Source organism: Chiloscyllium plagiosum, chromosome 18 (assembly GCF_004010195.1).
Source record: "Chiloscyllium plagiosum isolate BGI_BamShark_2017 chromosome 18, ASM401019v2, whole genome shotgun sequence".
In the NCBI taxonomy this organism is placed as follows: Eukaryota; Metazoa; Chordata; class Chondrichthyes; order Orectolobiformes; family Hemiscylliidae; genus Chiloscyllium; species Chiloscyllium plagiosum.
In genome coordinates this window covers 20,253,607-20,278,883 of record NC_057727.1, presented here as the reverse complement: position 1 = coordinate 20,278,883, position 25,277 = coordinate 20,253,607, and the positions used below count along the sequence as shown (strand labels likewise).

Genomic DNA, 25,277 nt, shown 5'->3' with positions numbered 1-25,277 from the left:
TGAACCAACTCAGCAATGAAGCTAAGGTAATCTAAATGGATTTCAATGTAATTAAATGTATCATTTCAGCATACAATAGAACACATTAGAACAACAATTAGTCTGCATAATGAAAGTGTGCAATTAACATTGATGGCAAATGTTTTGATTTCAAAGGTTGATCTTTGAGTGTAAATTTCCAGTCAAGTTATTAAAGTTGACAAAATACTTATACATGTGATCATAAATCTGTTCAGACACTGGTTTAACTACATTTTGGATAGGAATGTAAGATCAGGAGTCTAGCCTTCTCCAGAACCCAGTTAAATCATGCCACTATAATGTCAAGGCACCATAACGCCACTTTCCTGCAATATGCTGAACAAAGAGACCTTGGAGTGCAGGTTCATAGTTCCTTGAAAGTGGAGTTTCCCTGGAGCGTCGGAAGCTGAGGGGTGACCTTATACAGGTTTACAAAATTATGAGGGGCATGGATAGGATTAGTAGACAATGTCTTTTCCCTGGGGTTGGGGAGTCCAGAACTAGAGGGCATAGGTTTAGGGTGAGAGGGAAAAGATATAAAAGAGACCTAAGGGGCAACTTTTTCATACAGAGGGAGGTACATTATGGAGTGAGCTGCCAGAGGAAGTGGTGGAGGCTGGTATAATTGCAACATTTAAAAAGGCATTTGGATGGGTATATGAATTGGAAGGGTTTGAAGGGATATGGGCTGGGGGTTGGCAGGTGGGACTAGATTGGGTTGGGATATCTGGTCGGCATGGACGGGTTGGACCGAAGGGTCTGTTTCCATGCTGTACATTTCTATGACTCTATCTCCACAACGCCTGATGTCATTAGGGTCCAAAAGTCTACCAGTTTCTGCCTTGAACGTGCTCAATGATTAAGCTTCCTTAGCCCTCTGAGAAAGAGAATCTAACTGAAGAAATCCCTCTTCATCTCAGTGGTCTACCGATTATTCAGAGACAATGTCCTATTGCTCTAGATCCAGAAGCCAGGGGTGCATCCCAGCTACATCCACACTGTCGGTCTCGGTCAGAATTTTGTAATTTTCAATGACATCATTTTTCATTTGTCAAAACTCTGTGGAATACAGGCCAAGTTTCTTCAATCTCTGTTCATCAGAAAATGTCATAATTCCACTGAAATCCATTAGATTGCCTTAGCTTCATTGCTGAGTTGGTTCAGTTTCTGGACTGTTTTTTATGTACCTTGTGGGATCATGTTCAATAGCGACTGAGATCAGTGAGTGGCAAAAATAGCCTCTTTATTGAGCATCCGTAGTGGCACAGTTTGAGGTGGCGATGGGATCCAAAGTATAGTTTTACAGTAGCCTCTTTTATACACAGTTTTTACATACATTAACATTTTTTATCACTATGTGTCACATAGTTGTACCTATTGTACACAGGGTTTGTGTAACATCTGTCCTGGGGAAGCAGGAGGTAGTTTAAGCACTTTCCAAATGCTGGTTGTTACTCCTGATGCAATTAGAATGCCTTTCCAGTCTGAGTTTGTATAATTAAGAGGTGCTAGTCATTTTATCCTTAAAGTTAGCAATGTTAGTAGAAATACTAGACCTATATGATCTAAATAAGTGAGAAATTATATGTCTACTAAATAAAAATATAGAGGATATTAAACTGATCTGGGTTGTGAGATTTCATCTATTATTGCCTGTTTTTGACAGTTTCTACACATTCATTCATTTTGATAATAAGTTCCTTAAGGGGGTAGTGGCCCTATTTAACATATATTTAAAAAGTATAAACCCGCATGTTAGTACAAGATGGTGGTCCTAAAAAACGTTAGAAATAGACAGTGCAGTGTTATTCGAAATAAGTAGTGTATAAGGACATTTCAAAGAGATAAAAAGCAGTAGACGGCAGGGACATCCTGGTGAAGGAAACTGTTTGATGTCCTGCAGCCTATTCAGGTCCTGAGAGATGGTCACGAAGGACTAGTCAATATTATAACCTTTCCATAGTTTCAAATGAGTTATGGAGACACAATGGCGGGGATAGCATTGTTCTGAGTTAGTTTCAGTGTTAACACTTATTCAGAGGTAGCCTTTGATACAGAAACAGATCTAAATGCTGCTTACAGCATGGGACCAATAACAATTGAAAGGTGTAAAAAAACAGTAATGGGTTGGCAGCCTAGGAAGGGATGTTTAATTTAGTTTACCTTGTAAAAGTAAAATGTACTAGAAAAACACCATTTTAGGAATGAATGGATGGAAACATAGTATAGTAAATATAGAGGGCTAATGAGCGAGTTAGTAAAGAGAATCATAATACAATATCACACAACCTTTTTCATGTTTATCACCTGGCCATGCTAGTTGGTGTCCTCAACAAACATTTATGATCGAAGTAGGCCTTAAATTAATCTCCAGGTTGATGCAATTTCAAGTTTGAAAGATGCATTTCTTTCCTTCCAACCTGCAATTTAATTTTCATCTACTCTTTTTATAAACCTTAGCTAATTCTTTATTTATGTACTTTCTCTGAAAGTTATGATAATTCAGTAAAGCATTTCCATATTGTCGTCTGTTTAGATATATCCTGTCGACAAATGTTGGTGATTGATTGAAGCTGTTTTTTTGGAGATTTTCTGGAAGATTAACAAAAGATAAAAATGTAACATTTTGTTATTCTTCTTGTTTAAAAAGTGAAATCATTGCAGGGGAAAATTTGATGAACCTCTGTTGCATTCCCTCTACGACAAATATATCATTCCTTAGATAAGGAGGCCAAAACAGCACACAGTGCACCAGCTCTGTTCTCGCCAAAACACTATACAATTGCAACATGACGTCTTTACTCCTGTACTTATATTCCCTTGTCATGAGGTTTATATACCATTTGCCTTCATTACTTATTGTTGTACCTGCATGTCAGCTTCTAAAAGCTCATGAACAAGAATATCCAGGCCCCTTTGGACAGCAACTCATCGCAACCTCTCACCATTTAAAGAAATATTCTGTTTTGTTCTACCATAGTAGACAACTTCAAACTTATTCCCATTATATTACAACTGTCCTGTTCTTGCGCATTCATTTGACCTATCTGTAGGCTTCTTGAATCCTCCTCAGCTTGTATTCCCATCTAGTTTTGTGTCATCAGCAAATTTGGAAATATTACTATTGGTCCCCACATTTCAAAATTATGTGATATCTGTGGCCCTAACATTCACACTTGTAGCACCACAGTAGTAACAGCCTACATTCTGTGAATGACCCATTAATTCCTATTCTCCAACTTTCAATTGTTAATAATTCTCAATGAATACTAGCATATTCCCACATCCCATATACTTTGCCTTTGTTTACTAAACACCCAAATGGGACATTCTGAAAACCTAAATACAAAATATTCTCCAGATGCTATGGATAACATCCTCAAAAAATTCCAACAGATCTGCCAAACAAGATTTCCCTTTCACAAAGTTAAGCTGGCGCTATGAAATTCTATTATTATTTTCTAAGGGTCCAATTATCATGCCTTTTATAATAGATTCTAACATAACAATCTAGTCATGGTTGATTCATCTTCCCTTTGGGTTTTTGTGCCGAGCATGCATTTTTTGCATACTTGTGTAGACCACGTAATGCTTCTTTTAGATACTAGTCATTGGCTGTCCAACATTGCTCATTTACATTATTTTCTCAATCTACCATAGTCAACTTGACCTTCATAGTGTCATACTTTTGCTCAGATTTAAAGTCTAGCTTCAGAGTGAACTATATCACAGTCAAAATTGACGTGAAATTCCATCATCTTATGGTCACCATTTCCCCAAAGGCTCCTTTACATCAAGGTTAACAATTAGCTCTTTCTCATTGCAAAATAAATCTAACGTAGTTTGATCCTTCATTGGTTTCTCAATGTACTGCTCCAGAAATCCATCTTGTGCACACTCCAGGGATTCAATCTCGACAACATTAGTACTGACTAGGTTTATGTAATGGTAAGTTGTCCTTGATTACTCAGTTACTTTCTTAACATGTACTTCAATTTCCAAATTTATACCACACCCTACATCAACATTACTGTTTGGTGGCCAAGAAATAACTCCCACAAATATATACTGCCCCTTGACATTTCTTCGCTCCACACAAACTGATTCTACATCTTGATTTTCAATCTATGTTTCTCTTCCAGTCCTCATTATGAGCATTGCCCACCTCATTTTTCCCCTTTTGCATATACTTCCTAAATGATGAGCATCTTCAAATTTTCAGTTCCCAATCTTTGTCACCCTGTGGCCAGTTTTCTACAATGGTAATTAAATTATACCATTTTACTTATTGACTTCACATTGTGCCTGAAAACCAAATTTGTTGTTATGATCTGTAATTTTGTACATTGACTTTCAAAAAGAAACTAATGCACATGGATGGTTTGAAGCATATCAACAATGCATTGTCTGCATACTTAGCATTCTCAGTCAGACCCTCACAGGGTTTAAGGGGTTCTGTAAAATAAATCTTTAAAACATTAAGGAGGTATTAATAGTAAATAGCTCATTTGACTTTAGGTGCAAAACCAGAACCCAAGGTTGGACATCTAATACTAAGCTGATTGCAAATGTGACTGCGGTACATTATTTTGTTTGTCTTTCAATCCTTCTGCAATCTTTGACATGTTCAACCTCACTCCTAAGTTCAGAAATTCCTGCTCTAACCTCGCAACTTCTCCACCTTTCCTTCTTCGGTGGACACCTTAAAACCTATTTATTAGGAAAGGTCATCAAAAGCTAATTCAAATATCTTCTTAAATAACTGTTTCAAGCTGTGTTTTATAATGCTCCTGTGAAACACTGAGGCATACTACTACATTAAAGGCACGATGAAAATGAAAGTTGCTTCATTGAGGTATATTTACATTGAGTTGTGTGTGAGGCAGCATCTAATTTGATTTGCATGACAAATTGCCTCGTCATCTTCTAGCGCAAGACTTCACACCATCAATCCACAACTTCCCAATGAGAAAGGAACTGCATGGCATCTATTTGCCCCTTTAACTGGGGCATCATTTAACACATTCAAGATGGTTAATAAGGAGTATGTTTCCTCAGAGCGTTGCACGTCTGTGGAATTCTCTTCCTTTGAGAGCGGTCCAGGTTGGGTCATTGAATAGAACTAATGCATAGCTAGAGTCCTGACTAACAAAGCAATCAAGAGATATCAGGAGTAGTCATGAAGATGGAGTTAAGGCCATAATTAGATCAGTCATGATCTTATCAAATGACAACAGTCTTGAGGGGTTGAATGACCTACTTCTGCTAATAATTCACTTGCTCATATGCTTTCCCTTTGACGTTTTAATTTTGGATAAAAATTGGTATTCTGGATATCTTCCTGCAGGGTAATAAATCTAGCACTAAGTTTGAGATAGCAGGAGACAAACCACTCTTGATATCTTCTCAAGTTAATTGGATAACAGTTTTTTAAAAAGCACACCATGGGTGTGACAAATCAATGAAAACATTCTATTCATTCAAAAACAGCTGTATTCAGGTAAACTACAAAGACATAGGCCCAGATTTTTCAGTCACCAGATGGCTGGAGACTAGATGCACACCCTCAGATATACTAGAGTCTCTCAGACGTCCTAAGACCAGGACTCTGAGAATTGACCCATAAATTTGATCTTGCAACTCCTCTACTTGTAGAGACCCTCCAAAAATAAAGTATTTTCGACTTCTTTACCTCAATGCTTTCTCAGGAAACATTAAACAGAAAAATCCAAGTTTAACTTCCGTGTAATAAGCCACAGTAGCCCCCAGCCCCCCGCCATACCACCTCCTCCACACCACTCCCATGCATCCACCATACACTCACACCTTCTCTATTCTTTGTGGGTCATGAAAAAAACACAAAAATAATTTGGGTTATGAGTATCAGTGATTGTGTCTGCATGTGTGTGTGTGTGTGTGTCTGTCTGTCTGTCTGTCTGTGTCTTGGGGTGGGGGTGGTGGGCAGAGGGCATCACTTTGCAACTATTTATTGTCCATCCCTATTGAACCTCAAGAAAGTGGTGGTGAGCAAGCTCTAGTATTGGTTATACCAATCACACAACCTCAAATGAAACCCCACCTGACTCTCCAATTTGCTCCTTCCCTGACACAGCAACAGTGATCGAACAACACCCTTTGACCCAATTACCACCAATCCACCTGCTACCCAACAGCTATCTGCCCACCTCCCCTGGTGCTACCCATCAGTCTGTCACCTTATCTAACTACTCTGTCACAAACCCCTTTACACACATACTTGCACTTCATGGTTTTTTCAATGAAACTTTGGGATTTTACACTTTTCTTTTTAAAACTTTAAAAAGTGACGTGTCTTCTCTTCACTGTCCCCTCCAAGGTTTGCTGCACTGAGTCAGTTCAGAAGGATCTTCCATCAGAAGATCACTCAGAGAAATCAGTTGATGGATATGTTTTTTTTTGTCTGATCAGGATCAGACATAGGGTTATTGATCCAGATCAGAAGATATCACTTAATATATTTGCTATGAGACTTCATTCTATTTTCTCACTCACCATATCTAGTTCTATTCATTTTCAGTGGTAGGCAATAGAATAAAACATTGGAATCATTCCACCTGATCAACAACACACCCAGATCAAAGTTAAAGTTAATTAATTTACAGCTTTCATTAAATAGCTCTGTGTGTCTTATTTCTCTGGTTTTCCATTTCGCTCACCTATTACATTGTAAATTAGTCATGTTCCCTCATTTGGGTCAATTTGAATATATAGTTACCAGTGCAACTCCATAAATCACCCCACAGGTTCTGTACCTTTTGTCTGTAGAAGACAAAGCATTGTTACGATGCATCATTCTTTCCAACAGCATGTCCTGAAAGTGGCAAAGACCTGCTTAATGACAAAAAGCAATCTTCATTGACAGTGAAAGTGTGGAACTGAAGCTCCCGACACCCGATTCCTATATCGCAGCACTTCAGTTACTGGACTCGTGGAGTTTACTGTATTTATGCTTGTCTCACTCACTAATCAAGATTAACTTTGCAGTTTGCTTTTTTTTCTAATATTATGTATGCTAAATGTTAACTGTAGAATGCATACATTGAACAAATTGCTTCAGAACACTAAGAACAACATGGATTGAGATGCTTTTGGACTTTAGCATATTCTGTATGGGACAAAGTCAAAAACAGTTCAAAACACTACCATGTTTATTGACAGTTATCAAGGTTAACAATTAAACAAAAAGGAAGAAAAGGTGGAATATTCTTGTCTTTGCAAAAGTGGTAGAAAAAAAAGTTAAAAAAAAAACAACCTTGACATCAAGAAAGATTTTTGCCATTTTTCCTTCAAGCCTTAAATGGCAACTTTAGAAGCCTGCCATTGAGCAATCACTAGGAGAATGATGCTGGAGATCAGAATTGAGAGTGTGGCACTGGGTTCCTTTTGAAGGGGCTAATGCCCAAAACGCCGATTCTCCTCCTCCTCGGATGCTGCCTGACCTGCTGTGCTTTTCCAGCACCACACTCTTGACATTGAGCAGTAACTACCTTATTTCCATGTAACTGCAGCTTAGTAAAACCCAACTCACCCCAAAATGCATGTTAAAATTACCTTGTCCTCCACCAAGAAACTTGACATTGCAAATCCTGACATGCAAATCAGAGTGGATATGTGGGGTGTGTGAAACGAAATCAGGAATACCAAGGTTGGCCACAAGTTTCCGACAAGTGAGAGAGAATACTTTGCTTCAGGGAATGCAGTTTGGTGCCAGAACCATAGAAATGACCCTTCACGGGGGCAAGGCGAGGTCAGGCCACGTGACATACAAAGTTCGGGTAGGAGAGGCAGTCTTGAATAAACATGTGGTTCACCTGAAAGCTTTTACTTCACAAATGGGGTGGCAGCAAAACACACCTGACCCCTCAGAACAGCCAAAAGGCCTGTCAGAAACTGTGGGGTCTCGAGGAAATCTCAGAGTCCAAGATGGATGCAGCCTCCATACCGTTACCAGCTGAAGAGGAGGAAACTCTCCCAAGACATTCAGATGCAAAAGATGGGCTACATTCCAGTACACACCACCTGTATCAGAAGAACTGGACCTGGGCAAAAACATCACAAAAGGAAGCGACCGACATCCCCAGATATTTGGGGTGGGGGTGAAATCTGGTGATTGGAATCAGATGGATTTTATTATCTATGTGATCCTGGGTGGGGTTAGAATCCCAATCAAATCAGGGAGCTCTGGCTCTCTGATTATTAACAGGGGATTCAGAATCTCCTCACTTCAGGGACTGACTCTGAGCTGGCTGGCCACAGCCAGAGTACTGCCTACATGTAAATAAAGGGTGACTTGGTGATGGGATACTGGCCTCTGTGCAGTTATTACAAAGAGTATAAAGGAAGTAGATAGAAGATGCAAGAGCAGGAGCTGGGGAGATGCATTGAATAAGTGGGACGGGCAGAGGATATGAATTGTTAGTAGTTTGGGTGGATGAAGTGGGTGATAGTCTTTGAATGGGCATGATACATGAAGGAGTGGATGTTCAGGTCCAGAAATCTTAGTGAGAGATATGCGCAGTGGCAGAATTCAAGTGAATGGTGGCCCTGAAATGAGTGACAACACTTACTCTTTCAGAGCACTGAAGATCATTGACCTGCTTCCCACACTGATCATACTTCATCTGGACTTTATGGGCTGCAATTTGGGCCCATGTTGATTGATCTGCTGGTCAACTAGAAAGGGAATCTGCTCTCTTCTCCACTAACACCTTTAGGTCCCTGTCTGCATAATGGAGTATAGAAATGGTTTGGGGCAGTTGTGATCAGCAGGGATGAATGGTGAAGGAAACCCCAACATCCAAAAACTCTTGCCATTAATGTTGCTTCTTCATTGAACTAGTACAACAATATTTTTTGATTAATGAAGAAGTCAAACATCAAAAGAACAATACAGCACAGGAACAGACCCCTTGGCCCACCAGGATTCTGTCACAAAGCTAGTTTTTTTTCTCTAAAAGATGTTCCTTTTCTCAAGGATACTATGTCCTCTTTTTTTCAGAAGAGTAATGAACCAGTCTTGGTTCCGATTAATCTGGTTTGGTACAGAGGTTAAAAGGTATTGAGAGGTCTTTTTGTTTATATGTGAACAGATGTGTCTTGAGGCCAAAGTGGTCATGTTTTAGAAGTGACCTGTAGAATGAAAGGGGAGTGGTCAGCTCTCTAGCTGAGCAGTTTAATTCAGTCCAGAACTGGTTGGGAGTTCAACAATTAGCTGTGTGAAAACTCTCTCTTCTGCCCTTCTAACTTCAACCTGTAAGCATCTGACCCTTTTTTGAACTGTGTTTTAAAGTGGGGGTTTGCTTATTGGACCGTTGTGTATACTTGGAACAGCATACTTAAGTCTAGTTAGGATAGACTGAGTTCTATAGAGGTTCTTTATTCTGTTCTTAGTGTTTCATTGTGTAATTTTGAGAATAAATTTTTTGTCTGTTTTAAACCTGGTAGTCAACCTCGCTAACTTGATCCGGGTAATTTTCACTGTATACTTACCAAAACAAATTGCAAAGTTATAGTCTGGGCTGCCTGCTTCAAGTGGTCTGACCTAGTCCATAACAACTGCACTGACACGTCTTTCCAAACTAAAAATCTTTTGCTTCTACGCCCTCTGTATTCCTTATTCCCAGCCTATTCATATATTCGTTAAGAATCAACTTGAAATTGCTATTGGATCTGCTCCACCACTTCCTCTGGCAGCACATATCAGGCGCTTGCCACCCTCTGTTAAAAAAAACTTGCCTCGCACATCTCCTTTCAATTTACCCCCTTTTCCCTTAAGCCTATGTCTCCCAGTAATTGACTTTTCTACCCTTGGGTAAAAGGCTCTGGCTATCCCTCCTATCTATTGTATCCATACCCCTCAATTTTGTAAACTTCTATCATGTCGTCTCTCATCCTTCAATGTTCAAGTAAAGTCAAATGAAGTTTGCCCTATTTCTTCTCCTAGCGAATACCCTCCAAACCAAGCAACATCCTGGTAAACCATTTCCATACCCTCTTCATGTCATGGACTGTTTAAAAAAAGTCCATTCACACATGAAGTTGTCATATTGATCACTGACTCAATCTTTATGGGAGGAGGTAGACTCTGTACTATATTACCTAACTAATGGCAGGACAACAAATGTGAGCGATGTCCATGCCAATTTTTAAAAAACGTTGACTGCATCAAAAGGAGTGGAAAATGGCAATGATCCTAGGGAATAGTGCCAATGCCCAGGAAAGCACCTTACAGATATCATTCTGAGGTTGTAAAGCTGATTGAACCGACAAGGCACTGGTATTCCGTAACATTGTTTCTGACTAGAGGAAACATCATTCTAGTGAACTAACACATATCCAGGAACATTAAAAGTAAAAAGACTTGCATTTATTTAGTGCCTTTTATGACTTTGTGATATCCCAAGATAATTTGCAGTCAAGGATGCATTTTTGAAATGTCAACGTTGTAATGGGAGTAATATTGTAGCCATTTTGGACAAAGTAAGATCCAATGGTATTGAGCACCATCTTTCTTTTTCGGTGTAGACAGGGAAATAAATATTGGCTCCCATTCCATGAAGGACTCCTGAGAGATCTCCATTGCTCTTATTCAAATAAATATCATGGAATCCAACCAAGGGGCCAGACGATGGATCTTGGATCTCAGATCTCAACTAAAAGACAACACCATAAAGTCAGAGTCAGAGTCATACAGCACAGAAGCAGACCCTTCAGTTCAACTAGTCCATGCCAAACATAATCCCAAACTAAACTAGTCTCACCTGCCTGCTCCTGGTCAACATCCATCCAAACCTTCCCTTTTCACTGACAGTACATACATAAAAAGAGTGTGTTAGGCTCTGAAATGGTTAATGCAGTGGAATGAATGAAATATTGCAAAATATGATGATATTGGTGGGAGAACAGCTCTGGATTTCAAAATAATTGGACTTACCATTTGTCATCACGTTAGTACCAATGTCAATCACATCAGTGTAACTTATTTATTTTTATTATAGAATCCCTGCAGTATGGAAACAGGCTATTTGACCCAACAAGTCCACACCGATCCTCCAAACAGTAACCCACTCAGACCCTATTACTCTATATTTACCTCTAATTAGTGCATCTAACCTATACATCCCTAGACACTATGGGCAATTTAACGTAGCCAATTCATCTAACTTACACAGCTTTGGAGAGTGAAAGGAAACCGGAGCACACGGAGGAAACCCACACAGACACAGAGAGATTGTAAAAACTTCACACAGACAGTCGCCCGAGGCTGGAGTCAAACTCAGGTCCCTGGCGCTGTGAGGCAGCAGTGCTAATCACTGAGCCACTGTGCTGCTTGAATATAGTTACAATCATGCAATTAGTTACATTTCATTTAAGACAAGAACAGCTTCTCTTAAAACTACCAACACTCCCTCTGTTATACTTAACCAGTCAAAACCTCTAGAACATGGGGGCATCAAATCTACCTGTTATAACTTTTACCAAGTGTCAGTATCATCCACCTGTGCTGCATTCGAGTACCAGCCTTATGCTGTTTTATGCTCAAGTGTGACTTCTACTCACAATCTTCTATCTCAGAGCATTGTGCTGACATCTAGAATATTGTACCCACGAGGTGGTTTTGGGAGTTGTCACAAGATTCATGTTAAATAATCTGGAAATCTGTGAAGCAATCAGAAAGGAACAGACTAGAATTTGAAGTTGCGAGCAATGTATTAGATATGCTGTTCCTGTATTCGAACACTATTGAGATTTGTAATTCTTGAGAAAAATCTTTGCTAAGATTAATTTGCAAAATGCATTTGACATATTGATTCATGCAGACTTCGTGAAAGAGCTCGAAGGTATTCTCTCGCCCATTTTGAAAATTTTATTCATAACAGATCCCCAGGTTACATGTCAATGAAAGAGCAGAATCAAGATTCTCTACATCACCTCGATGCCATTCTCCAACTATGCAGGAGAACAGTATGGTTATCTGCTATGACCATTCCTATTCAATGCTTTCACTCATGATATGTTGGATAGCACTGAGAGAATTGAATTTGCTAGATACTGCCCTTAGTCTAGCTTTAGAACTTCATATTAATAGAGGCAAAGTGTACATCGGCTTAGAACTTGGGTTGTTACTCATTAAGGAATGGCTCAATATTCACCTCATGCATTGTTATCCACAGAAATTTAGGGTGGACCTTTACAGGCCCTCTCTGTCCTGGGAGAGGTGAGAGTGTATGTGGGAGAGGGATTAGATTACTTACAGCATGGAAACTGGCCCAACAAGTCCACACCAACCCTCCGAACAGCAACCAACCCAGATCCATTCTCCTACATTTACCCCTTCACCTAACACTGCGGCCAGTTTAGCATGGCCAATTCACCTAACCTGCACATGTTTGGACTGTGGGAGGAAACCGGAGCACCCGGAGGAAACCCACGCAGACACAGGGAGAATGTACAAACACCACGCAGACAGTTGCCTGAGGCAGGAACTGAACCCAGGTCTATGGCGCTATGGTGCTAACCACTAAGCCACTGTGCCACCCCTTGTGAAAGAGAGTGTGAGAGAGAGAATGTGAAGACTTGAGCTGCCCTCCTCTAAGCACACTGAGGCTCTTAAGGGCCAACTAATGGTCCAGACCATGTGGTAATGCTGGCAGTGTTGTTGGAGCTTGAAAGGAATCCCTCCTGTTCAGGCATGTTGTGTTCAACGGAGTTTCCCAGAAGTCATCGCCATCATGTCTGTTCTGCTTCACCATATCCTGTCAAACTTTGCCAACCCCCCTCCCCCACCCACTGCAACCCTCCCTCCACTGGGTAATGTCAGCTTGGCCCCAGAGGAACCACATTTACCTGGTCTGTAGCTCTATGTCTCCTCTTTGTTGGGAATGCCTGTAATTCCAGCAGTGATCACATTTCCCAGTGGTGCTGCTGGGATAGAAGAACTGCCAGCCATATGATTAGGCGGCAAGTCTTGGAGATCAGACATATCCCCTCAGACAGGGTTTGAGTCGTCGTTCTATGGCAAGTAACAGCCTCTCAGTCATTGAATCTCAATCTAGTATGGTGTCCTGGAAAGGAGGAATCACCCAGACTTCTCAACTAGTGGGCCAGGGTCACTGTGACAGTATTTATACATGGCATAGTTGCATAGTAGCTATCACAGCTGCCTCACAGCATCAGGAACCCTGATTCAATTCCAGCCTTCTGTGATTGCATGGAGTTCGCATGATCTCCCCATATTTACATGGTTTCCTCTGGGCTATGCTAATTTGCAAATAATGTCTGGAGATGTATAAGATTAACCATGGGAATGTGGGGTTACGGAGGCGGGGGGGTGGGGAACTTGGATTTGGGTGGTATGCTTTGAGAGTCAGTGTAGACTCGAGGGGCTGATTGGCCTCTTTCTGCACTACAGAGATTCTATGATTATGATTTCAATTTTTGTGAACTTGGGAATGGAAAATTCAGATGTCTGACATCAGTTTCAGTGCCATACTGTCCAAAGAGATCTGTAGCAAGTGAACAAGGCAAGTAACGATGAAGTTCTTCAGTAAGACTGAAGAATCTTCACTGGAGCATGCAGAATCTAAACCAGGAAGTAAACAGGAAACAGAAATCACATCATATAAGAAAGCAAAACAGAAAAGATTTTAAAGTACAAATGAGATTAAAAGGAAATTATACAGGCAAACAGATTTTCTTTTTTTTGAATATGCAGGTTTTCTGATAAAGGAACAAGTCTCCATATCTGTAACATTAGTTTTTTTTTCAGAGCCAAAGAGCTTGTTCAGAAGTAGCCATCGCATATTATGCCATTAAAAATTCACTCCTAAATGCACTATTAAAATTTGCAATGCAGAAATTGTGGCCACATAATCCAACTTCACACTATTATAGTGATTTCAGTATATCATCCAAGGTTGCAACAGTGCTAAGGGTCTTGGTCAGCAACCTTTCGACTTTTATGTTTAACCTTGTACACAGAGGTGCCTGAAGTTAGTGTTTGATTTTCCCTGTAATAAATGGAGAATGCTAAAACATTGATGTCACCTATAGCAAAAAAAGGCCATTGTTTTAATCAATGACAGCAAAGATTCAATGCAGATTAGCATAATAATGTGAGGTGGCTGTTTAATCCCTCCAGCCATTTCCATTTGGAACATTATGTTTGTCATTTAAGTGTCCTTTTGTGTGATTCAAAATTCAACATGCAACAGCAAGGCATTCTGTATCCCATGTTCAAGATGCAGAGTCATGCTGCGAACTGGATGTGTGCCAAAGGATTTTCAGGTAGGGCAGCACTTAGCTGACAGTTATCCAAAAACAACTGAATTTGCATTTTTATTTATCAACATAAGGTGACCCGAGCAGCTGTCCACTTTATATTCTGAAATATCAATCATATGTTAGTATAGGTGAGTTTGGTATATAAAGTGTTCGACTGCCCCTCAACCCAAGCTGCATAATTTCACTGGTAAATTTGCATTTCCAATCTCCCTAAAATTGCACAGAAAATAATTAGGCAAGTCAGATCCAATCAGGATCACTCTGATCCTGAACTTGTGGAAGCCTCGGTCAAAACATGGACAAAAGAACTGAATCCCAGAAGAGAGGTGAGAGTGACTACTTAGTATTAATAGTAACATTAGCAAATTTGCTGATGATACAAAGCTGGGTGGCAGGGTGAAACGTGAGGAGGATGTTAGGAGATTACAGGGTGACCTGGACAGGTTAGGTGAGTGGACAGATGCATGGCAGATTCAGTTTAATGTGGATAAATGTATGGTTATCCACTTTGGTGGCAAGAACAGGAAGGCAGATTACTACCTAAATGGAGTCAAGTTAGGTAAAGGGGCAGTACAAAGAGATCTGGGTGTTCTTGTACACCAATCAACGAAGGCAAGCATGCAGGTCCAGCAGGTAGTGAAGAAAGCTAATAGCATGCTGGCCTTCATAACAAGAGGGATTGAGTATAGCAGCTGTACAGGGCCCTGGTGAGACCGCACCTGGAAAATTGTGTGCAGTTCTGGTCTCCAAATTTGAGGAAAGACATTCTGGCTATTGAGGGAGTGCAGCGTAGGTTCACGAGGTCAATTCCTGGAATGGTGGAACTATCTTATGTTGAAAGATTGGAGGGACTGGGCTTGTATACCCTTGAGTTTAGAAGACTGAGAGGGGATCTGATTGAGACGTATAAGATTATTAAAGGATTGGAGACTCTGTAGGCAGGAAACATGTTTCCGCTGATGGAGGAGTCCCGAACCAGAGGACACAGCTTAAAAATACGGGGTAGGCGATTTAGGACAGAGATGAGGAGAAACTTCTTCACCCAGAGAGTGGTGGGTGTGTGGAATGCTCTGCCCCAGAAGGCAGTGGAGGCCCAGTCTCTGGATTCGTTTAAGAAAGAGTTGGATAGAGCTCTCAAGGATAGTGGAATCAAGGGTTATGGAAATAAGGCAGGAACAGGATGCTGATTGAGGATGATCAGCCATGATCATAATGAATGGTGGTGCAGGCTCGAAGGGCAGAATGGCCTACTCCTGCACCTATTGTCTATTGAACATCAGAACAACTCAGAACCACCTTTGCAAGGACAATGAAGGATAGAAAATAAATGCTGAATTTGCAAATGATGCACAAATCTCAGGAATGAATGAAGAAAAGTCAAAAGGCAGCATTTAAACAAGTATGGCAAAGAACTCTACTAAACCCAGTGTCAACTGAAATCAGGTAGAAATCCTTTCAGTCATTTTTAATGTGGAGGATGATGACTATGATTACTAAAACACCAATCATTTCATTCCCAAATTTCACTGCAGAAATTCTTCAGATTATGGTCTGACAATCCAGTATATCCCATCCATTTTCAACTTCTTCATCAATGATCCTCCCCATATCTTATAGTTCAAATGTGACCATGTTCACTGATAATCACAGTGTTCACTTCCATTTCTAAGTTTCAGATAATGATGCCTTTTGTAAGCACATCCAACAAGATCTACATCGCATTCAGGCTGAGCTTTAAAAGTAGCAAGTAGCACTCAATAGGATTTTTAAAAACTGTCAGGCAATGACCACTTCTAAGAATTTACCTCCTCTCATTTGACAGCCTTATCATTCCTGAATCCTCCACCATCAACATCCTGCATATCACTACCCACTAGAAACTTAACAGACATGCCACTATAAAATTTGGGATAGTGTAGGGGGACGAGCTGAGAATAATTCACAGGTCGGCACAACATCGAGGACCGAAGGGCCTGTTCTGCGCTGTGTTGTTCTATGTTCTATGTTCTAAATCTGTGGTGATAAGAAGGTCAAAAATTGGTACTTCACCCTTTGACTGCACAAAGGCTTTCCAATACCTGCAGTTTGCCAAGAGTATGATACAATATTTTCTACTTGCCTGGATGTGTGCAGTTCCAACAGCACTCAACTCAATGTCAGTCAGAACAAAGCTGTCCACTTGATTGGCATCCCATTCACCACCTTAAACATTCACTCACTACACCACATGCACGTATAAAGAAGACGTAGGTGGAATCTACAAAGTGCTTTGCAGCAACCGGACAAGAATTCTTGGACAGTATTTTTCAAACCTGGAGTTCAAAAGGAAAAAGGCAAAAAGCACTTGGAAATATCAGACCTCACAAAAATGCATCATACTTATCAGGATTAAATTCCATCTGCCATTGCACTGCCCATTAATAAGGCTGAAGCAATGATTTTCATGTCATCTGCAAAACTTACTAATTATACCTTCTACATTCACATCTAACTTGTTAATGTATGTAACAAACAGCAAGGTTCCCAGCACTAATCCCTGTGATACATGCTGGTCCCAGGCTTCCAACCACAAAAACAACCCTCCAACATCACCCTTTACTTTCTGTCTGTTAACATTCAAAGTACACACCAAGTCCCAACGTGAACATCAACACTGAAAAGGTTCATGTCTTTTAGCACAAGCTCTGCTTTTCTATTTCTGAATAGCCTCAAAATTGGGTACATTACGGTCCACCTGCCATCTTGTTGTTGTTGATTCACTTAAACTGTCTACAAAGATTGCTGGGGAAACTCAGCAAGCCTGGCAGCATCTGTGAGAAGAAAGCAGAATTAACATTTTGGGCCCAGTGACTCTTCATCTGATGAATTTCTAAAGAAGAGTCACTGGACCTGAAACATTAACTCTGTTTTCTTCCATAGATGCTGCCAGGCCTGCTGAGTTTCTCAATTTCTGTTTCAAATTTCCAGCACTACAGTTCTTCGCTTGATTTACTTTGTTTGATTCTGTCGATATTTCTTTGCAAAACTTTTGTCCCTTGCCCACAGCTTGCATTCGTACCACCGGCAATCTTTGACACACTACTCTTTCTCTTTGTGTAACTCATTCATGTAGATTGTAAATAGCTGAGGTCATGGCATTGATTTTTTTTTCAGCATTCGAGTAGTTGCTTGGACTGAAATGCAATCAAGTACAAACGTCCTTCGCGGTCTGCCAAAATCATGTGCCTTCCACCAGGAAGCACACACACTGTAAGCAGCCATTTTATGGGCATTTCAAAAGAGACTTCACTTTGACCAGATAGCTCTCTGTTGTGATCAGAATACTAGTCACATTGGTTCAAGAAGGCAATTTATCATCTCTTTCTCAAGGCCAATATGCAACGAGTGATAAATGCAGGCATTGCCAGCAACAACCTTATCCCATGAATGAATACATAAAAAGTTAAATGAATTAAATTTTGCTTCAAAAATAAGGAACCTTACAATGGAGAGACTGGCAACATTTCAAAACCACTGAGACCATCCAAACTCATTTCAAATTTTAATGCTACACTGTCAACAACAAGAAAGTGATTTAACCTAACTCAATGGCTAAGAGCTCTTGTAGCACTGTGCTAGTGTCCCTACCTCTGAGCCAGAGGCCTGGATTCAAGTCTCACTTGCTCCAGAGGTGTATCATAACATGTCTGAACAGACTGATTAAAAATATCTATATCTACAAGGGTAAACATTTTTTAAAAACCCTTCTGATGCTAGAAATAAGTACAAAAACACAAATTGCCTTAAAATTCAACGCATCTTGTAGCATCTGTGGAGAGAAAGCACAGTTAACGTTTTGGGTCCAGTGACCCTCCTTCAGAACTGATTATAGCTCAGAGAAGGTTAGTATATATGCTGAAGATTAGAAGGGCATATGGGAGTACATAATAAGTGAAGATGGGAGTCGAGAGAGAGAGTTGGATGTATAAAGGCCAGCCTAGGAAAATCAATAGCTGCTACTAATTACTGTTGATGGCTGACAATGCGTTCTTTGTTGTAGTAACCCATGTGATGAAATGGTCTGGTGTATGGAGGTTGGGGTAAGGGTGTGGGAGATGGTGTTCAGGCCTGAAATTATTGAACTCAATATTGAGTTCTGAAGGCTGCAGGGACCCCAAGTGGAAAATGAGATGCTTCACTGGAGCACTGCAGCAATCCTGAGACAAAGATGTTGGGCCAGGGAGCATACAGTGGAGTGTTAAAGTGACAGGCAACAGGAAGCTCGGGGTCATTTTTGGAGACAAGCCGTGGGTGTTCTGCAGTCACCAAGTCTGTGTTTTATGTCCTCATGTCTCCTGACATAGAACAATGGGGCAGCACGGTGGCTCAGTGGTTAGCACTGCTGCCTCACAGCAACAGGGACCCGGGTTCAATTCCCACCTCTGGCAACTGGCTGTGTGGCGTTTTCACGTGTCTGCATGGGTTTCCTCTGGGTGCTCCAGTTTCCTCCCACAGTCCAAAGATGTGCAGGTTAGATGAACTGGCATGCTAAATTGCCTGTAGTGTTAAGTGCAGTAGTCAAGGGTAAATGTAGGAGAATGGGTTTGGGTTGGCTGCTCTTCGGAGGGTCGGTGTGGACTTGTTGGGCTGAAGGGCCTGTTTCCACACTGTAGGGAATCTAATCATGAGAATAAAGTTCCATGCCTATATAAAGATTCTCTCTTGTTAAGGGAAGGTTGCATTTTACATTGAGATGGAGTTGCAATCTAAGTTAGGTCTTGGTACATTTTGCACTATTAGCTAATTTTGCTGTCACTCGTGCTCTCATGTGTATTGTGAAATTGGTAGTGCATTGGGGAGCTGCAGGGTGGGGAAAAAATACTTTCCAAAAACCAAACCAAAAGCTGGGCTGCTTCAACAAACTTTGTTTAGTTTGAATTAAAGTTTCATTGTGAGGGCAAACCAACTAAATTTGCTCATTCATTTTAATTGCTGGAATATTCCGTTATTTTACTTTATATCGTGAAAACACTCAGGAATATTTTGAATTGTGGAAAATTTCAAAAATTGGAACATACAAACAAAAAGAGAGGGCTTTGACAGATTATAGAATGGTTACTGCATGGAAGGATGGTTGATCTGTCAGATCCATGACAGTTTTCTGCAAGAGCTATTCAGCTAGTCCCTTTCCTGCATCCTTTCCTTGTGTTCATGCAACTGTCTTCAGCTGTTTTTCCAACTCACTTTTGATAGCCAGAACTGATCCTGCATCCACCATACTCTTGGGCACTGCATTTCAGATTCTAATGGCACACTGTGAGAAAGACAATTCTCATGTGACCTTTGATTCTTTTATTAAGCACCTGAAACATATCCCCTCTGGTTCTGAATCCCATTCATCATCATATAACACAGCTATTGTCCAAACGTATTAAAACTAACTCTTTCCTCCACTCGTTTTTTAGGTTAGTGCTCAGTTTCTAATCCCTTGCATTTCTTTACAAGAATAATTGCTGGTGTGGTGGAGGAAGGGAGAGAATGAGGGTTGTTGGACAGAGGGAGGTAAGGAAAAGGCATAATAAGGAAGGGAAATCTCCTTTAGTAAAAGGAAAACAAGACCTTCAGGGGATTGCAGATACTCAATCAAATCTTACAAACAAAGCAGAAGTAGGGATGTCAGCGAACTGACCACTTCCTGGGGTCAGGAGATATTTCCTAGGACTATCTTGATAGAGATGCCGGAGTGTGTTCTCCTTGTTTCCTGGTAAAAATACAAGTATCCATTGGTGAACTCAGCATCATCTGTAACATTTTAATGTTAATTGTGCTTTTCTTTTTACTATAGCATCCAATGAAGATAACATATTTAACATCTTTTCTCGAGAGCACTGGGAATGGATAGTGACGACAGTGTTAACTCAGCACAATTGCAAACTTTTTCGCAAGTCTTATGTTTGAGATTATTCAAACAAATCTTTGGTAAAGAGAGAAATTATATATGTCTGAACTCTTCACGAAACAATAGTCATTGGGAGGTGGATATGTTGAATTGACAAAGACAGATGAAGAACATATGGGCATTCACCTAGAATAAAAATGACTCACCTCACCTTTCATGCCAGCCAAATTGTCAATAAAATCTGTTTGTTTTAGTATCTTCATTTTTCTTTTGATTTTTCCCATGTTACATAAAAATCAGCATAACATTGGTTGATCACCTTAATCTCAACCATCATTTGGTTTTGAATTTGCCAGATTGTGAAACAATCATATGCCCTTTCCACCATGAACCTTCCTCAGGCTGGCAACTAACAAGAATACATACAACTCACCTATGTACATACCAGTGGCTGAGTCATTATAAAGCCAGCAAGTCTTGGAGTGGCACTTAACCCTTCTGGTTCAGAGACAGAAGAGCGACCCACTATACCACTGCAGCTCCCTATCACATCAATGAGAAAAACATTTGGGAACATACAAATATGCTACTCATAAGAGGAAGCCTTCTATATGTGTTCCATTATAAAAAAAATGAAAAATCAAGGTTTATATTAAAACAAGCACTACTCTTCGTATAAATTATAGTGTAAGACAGATCTGTTATTGTAAAATATCCCAGAATAGCTTAATGAGAAAATACCTGTTTTCAGGCAATACATGTTTCTGACATGGAAGAATCATGCTATCACTTGGTGTCAGTAGAATTAGTTCTGACGATAAATTCCATTGATAATTCAGGTCCTAGGCTTCAGTGCCAATCATCAGTTGTTAAATGTCAATTTTGCAACAGAAGGTAGGAATATGTAAGGTGTACCCTTGGTGTGACTTTATATGCAAGGTTGTAGACTTAATGTGATTATGTAAGACTGCCACATTTTAAGACAATCCAAAAAGGCCATGAATTCTGCACCAGTTTGCTTCCATGATCTCTGACTACTTCGTTTAACATGTACAAATATTGAGAATACTGTATTCCATGTGTTCCATCACTTTTCTTTCAACTTATTGGTGAGGTCAATAAGTTGACATCTACAATGTCAACAGAAAATGACAACCAACATAAAGAAGTCCATGGTATGTTATAGTAAAAGTCTTTGGTTGGAGGAATTATTCAGTTTTAATAACAGTATAGTTAATTGATAAATACAAAATTTAACTGCAAGTTAAATCTACTTCTGTTTTATATTATTTTAAAACTGAGTCTGAATAACCGAGGTCATGCAGTTCCAAAAGGAGAACATTCAGTTCAATCAAATCCAAATGTCACTTGCATTTCTTTAAGTAATTATGTTACCATTTAACAGTAAACAGGCAAAAACTAAGTCTCAAGTGGTCCAAGCGTGATACTGACAACAATGCAGTAAATGCAGAAATCTACATTTTAGCAATGATCTGCGCACAATCTCATAAAAAGAGAACTAGAATGTTTCATGGTATTATTTAAAGTAGCAAACGTCAATACATTAATTTCTTTGCAATCCAAACTGACATTCCTCTTGACCACATATCTGAAGGATGTTGAAATCCATTCTCCTTATCAGGTCAAGGTATTCTCATACTTGCATTAAAATTGCTTTTCCTTCAGAAATGCAAATAAGATGAAATGTTATTTGAACAGCAAGAGCTAGGTTTGGATCATTTGCAGATAGAACCGGTGTGCTAATCTCCAGTATGCTGCTATCAGCAGTCATTTGTAAAAAGTAAACACATTTGTGTAAAGAAAATGGATCACAGGATAAAAATTGTAACTTATTTGCTTTTACCATGGGCATAATGCAAAAAATTGTGGTTTGCATCTTTTATCACAGTAAAATTCCTAAATATTGTCTATCACAGAGTATAGGTCTTTTCATTTGACAAATCACGTCTTAAATATTTGAAGACCTTTTCTTTATGGGACATAAATTAATCTAATAAAGACTCTTGACAAAGCAAAAGGCATGCCACCTCCCCCCCTCCCCACCCCTCACCCCATCCCCACACTGTCCGCAAACATCATTAGCATTCAAACACACAGTTATTTTAATCTGCCCAATCCCAATGATTTAATGACATTTGACATATTTAACCTTGCATTGCTCAATGTCTTTCTGTTGAGGATATCAGAAAGATTTTTTTGTTTAAGCAACAGCTAGAAAATAGTTGCTGGGAATGAAGTTGTTTCGTTATTTCACATGATCAACTGTTTGCCAAGTATAACTGTGACTGAATGGTTGTGTCCAAGAAAAATCAAACCGCACAATGAAATATTGAATACACATTTATGTAGTTATGACTTTTCAATTGAGCCAAGGCTTACGTGAATATTCTGAGACACACACAAGCAATAACTGAAAAATAACAGTAACACATCAGACAGCATTCATACTGTGCCTATTAGGAAACAAATATTTCCAAATCACCAATTTGGAGGTAAATGTAGGAAAAAAATTCAAGTCATTTAAGTATTCTTGAACAAAATAGTGTTATAATAACTAAATAAAATCAGAGCAGAAAATTGCTTCTTGTTGAAAGGGGTGAAGCTAAAAAAAAGTTTGTTATTCTTCCTATTGCAAGTTGATAGGAAATTGTGATGATTACTCATCTAAGTCTCAAATACCTTCATCAATGTTCAACTGAGATTAAAACAACACAAACCTTTAATACTTCTCTTGAAAAGGTTCAGACTGCAAGAAGATGTTACAAACCCATTGCAAACCCATTCAGATCATAATTTATAACATTATCTAAAAAGGGGGTAGGCAAAGGTATAGACAAACTTTGTATAGTATATACTACCTCTTTTTCTTGTCTTCCACACAAACAAAAAGAAAGGTTTTTCTCGAATGAAAAATATTACTGTTCTCTAATTAGAGATAAGTTAAACAATGTGGAAATATTGACTGCATATAAGTGACAGATGGAAGGTTTGTGTCTGTATGCATTGCAGATTACTTATAAATTCTATTACTAATTGTGACTAATAGAATACTTTGTTTTTTATCTTGCATTATAAAAGAAACAGCACCTTCAGATACCATTAAAACTTCAATTATCTACACGAGTTTAAGGTCTAGTGTAAAGTACATAAATATTTAGGCACACATTCAAATTTCAGAAAGCAGCATCTACATTATGGTTGAGCACTGGGAGAGCAACTGAAATAACTTATAGGCAGCTTATACAGGATCTATGATTAACAAGTAACAAATGGATATTTAAAACATAATGACATATAAACCATTCCCCACCGTTGATGCACAGAATGATCAATCAGCTGCAGTATTCAACAGCAAAACAAAAGATTTTGGAATAAAATGATTTATATGGCAGTGCAATTCATTAGCATGTTTTCTTTGCTGCAAACTGGACCCGCTCAGTCTTCCCAGCTCACTCAAATCGGTACATGTTGAAATAGAACAGCGTTGCGTTAGATGCTGCTGTAATACACCATCACCTCAAGGTCAGACAACGAATAAAATAAGGTTGCGAAGAAAGAAATATACCAGCAGCGGTGTTTCCACGAAATAATAATATGCGTTCAAAAATGAAGTACCTGCAGAAAGAATAACGTTCTTGCTCCTACCTGTTCAGTGTATATTATGACGGTGCCGGCTGGTTCCGTGTGTGTGTGTGTGGGTGGGTATGTGTGTGTGACTGAGTGCTGCTGTCACCACAGCTCCCCAGCACTGACTGAAAAATGCACCAAAAGAAACCCATTTAAAAACGCTTTCACTCACAATGGCGCTTCAACTAACCACCCATTTCAGCAGGAATATGTACATATCTAAGGATTATGTTCAGAGAGAAGAAAAACACGCGGGTGGCAACCAAACAACAGGAGCACATCAGTGATCTCACTGTGATCAAAGCAGAAAGGGGATCTGGAACGAGGTATCATTTATTTGTAACGATTGGGGAGGTTTAATTACAATTTGCAAATAATGGTTCAGAGATGTTCCTCAATCTCCACATTCTGCGGCACGTGATGCGCCAGCGGAGCCCCGATTGGTCGGGTTCCCCTCACCAGGAGGAACAGCAACGTGAGAAAGTTGAATTCTGGAGATTAATTCCTGAGACTGCGGCAGTCCCCTGTTCGAGACCCCGCACACCCACCATCCGAGCAAGGCAGAGCTTCCCTTAGCAATGCAAATAAAAGCTTACCTTTGAAAGGGTCATCGCTCTACAAAGTAAAACAAGAAGGTCCTGGATAACGCACTCCTTTACAAATGGATATCTTTTCAAATTAAAAATTTAAAAACCTTTTTTGTCTCCTGAAAATACGTTAATACATCCTCCTCATTTGATCCTTGTTTCTGGTTTTGAATATAATGCGTTTTCTGCGTATGGTTCGATCAATGTGAAAACTTGTCTCATGTTCAGCCTTTCACTTTTTTTGGTTTAAAGTGCGGAAAGCCTCAGAGGCTGTTAAACAAGTTAATCAAAAAGTGGTCTGCAGGAGAGATTCAAGTTGCTCTGAAAGTGACTGAGATTTTTCCATTACGTACCTTTAGAGGCTGGGGTTTAGAAACAATCTGGTTTTCATTCCCGGAGCAGTGCTGCCTAACTTCAGTTTAGTCGGAAAACGGGTTGAACTTGCATTGTAAACTGTGCGCTAACAAGTTCTATTGTGGTCAAAATGAGCGGATATAAGCAGAGCAGATACAACTATAACGTTAGGTAATGGTCATTCCTTGAAAGTTTCCATACATGTAAATATTCTTAATTCATTCATCGGTTACTCCTTTTTACTTGAGTTTCTCCAGAGATCATTACTTCTGTTTGGGCTGTGGAGAAATCTTACTAATCTGCAATTAACAAGAATGACTCAAAGAATATCGGTTTTTTTCCAGAATAGATGCTTGGTTAACCAAGTCATTGTGCAAGGATAACTTTTGTATGATTCGTGGAAAACTTTATAATTGTGGATTAAACAAGGAGTTGATTTCTAGTTTGATAGAACTGATAAAGGACTA

The 25,277-nt window shown here is 39.6% G+C and overlaps 1 protein-coding gene across 10 annotated transcripts in view; it reads right to left on the bottom strand.

The window, feature by feature from the left end:
• atp2b2 (ATPase plasma membrane Ca2+ transporting 2) overlaps positions 1-24,500 on the bottom strand; it is an 819,963-nt gene extending 795,463 nt beyond the window's left edge. For 2 of the 10 annotated variants that reach the window (XM_043707907.1, XM_043707910.1), the window contains exon 1: positions 23,888-24,500. The gene's annotated coding sequence lies outside the window, so the exon portion shown is untranslated. The remainder of the gene's footprint in view (positions 1-23,887) is intronic. The other 8 variants (XM_043707898.1, XM_043707899.1, XM_043707911.1 and 5 more) reach the window with 7 other exon arrangements.
• Positions 24,501-25,277: the final 777 nt, after the last annotated feature.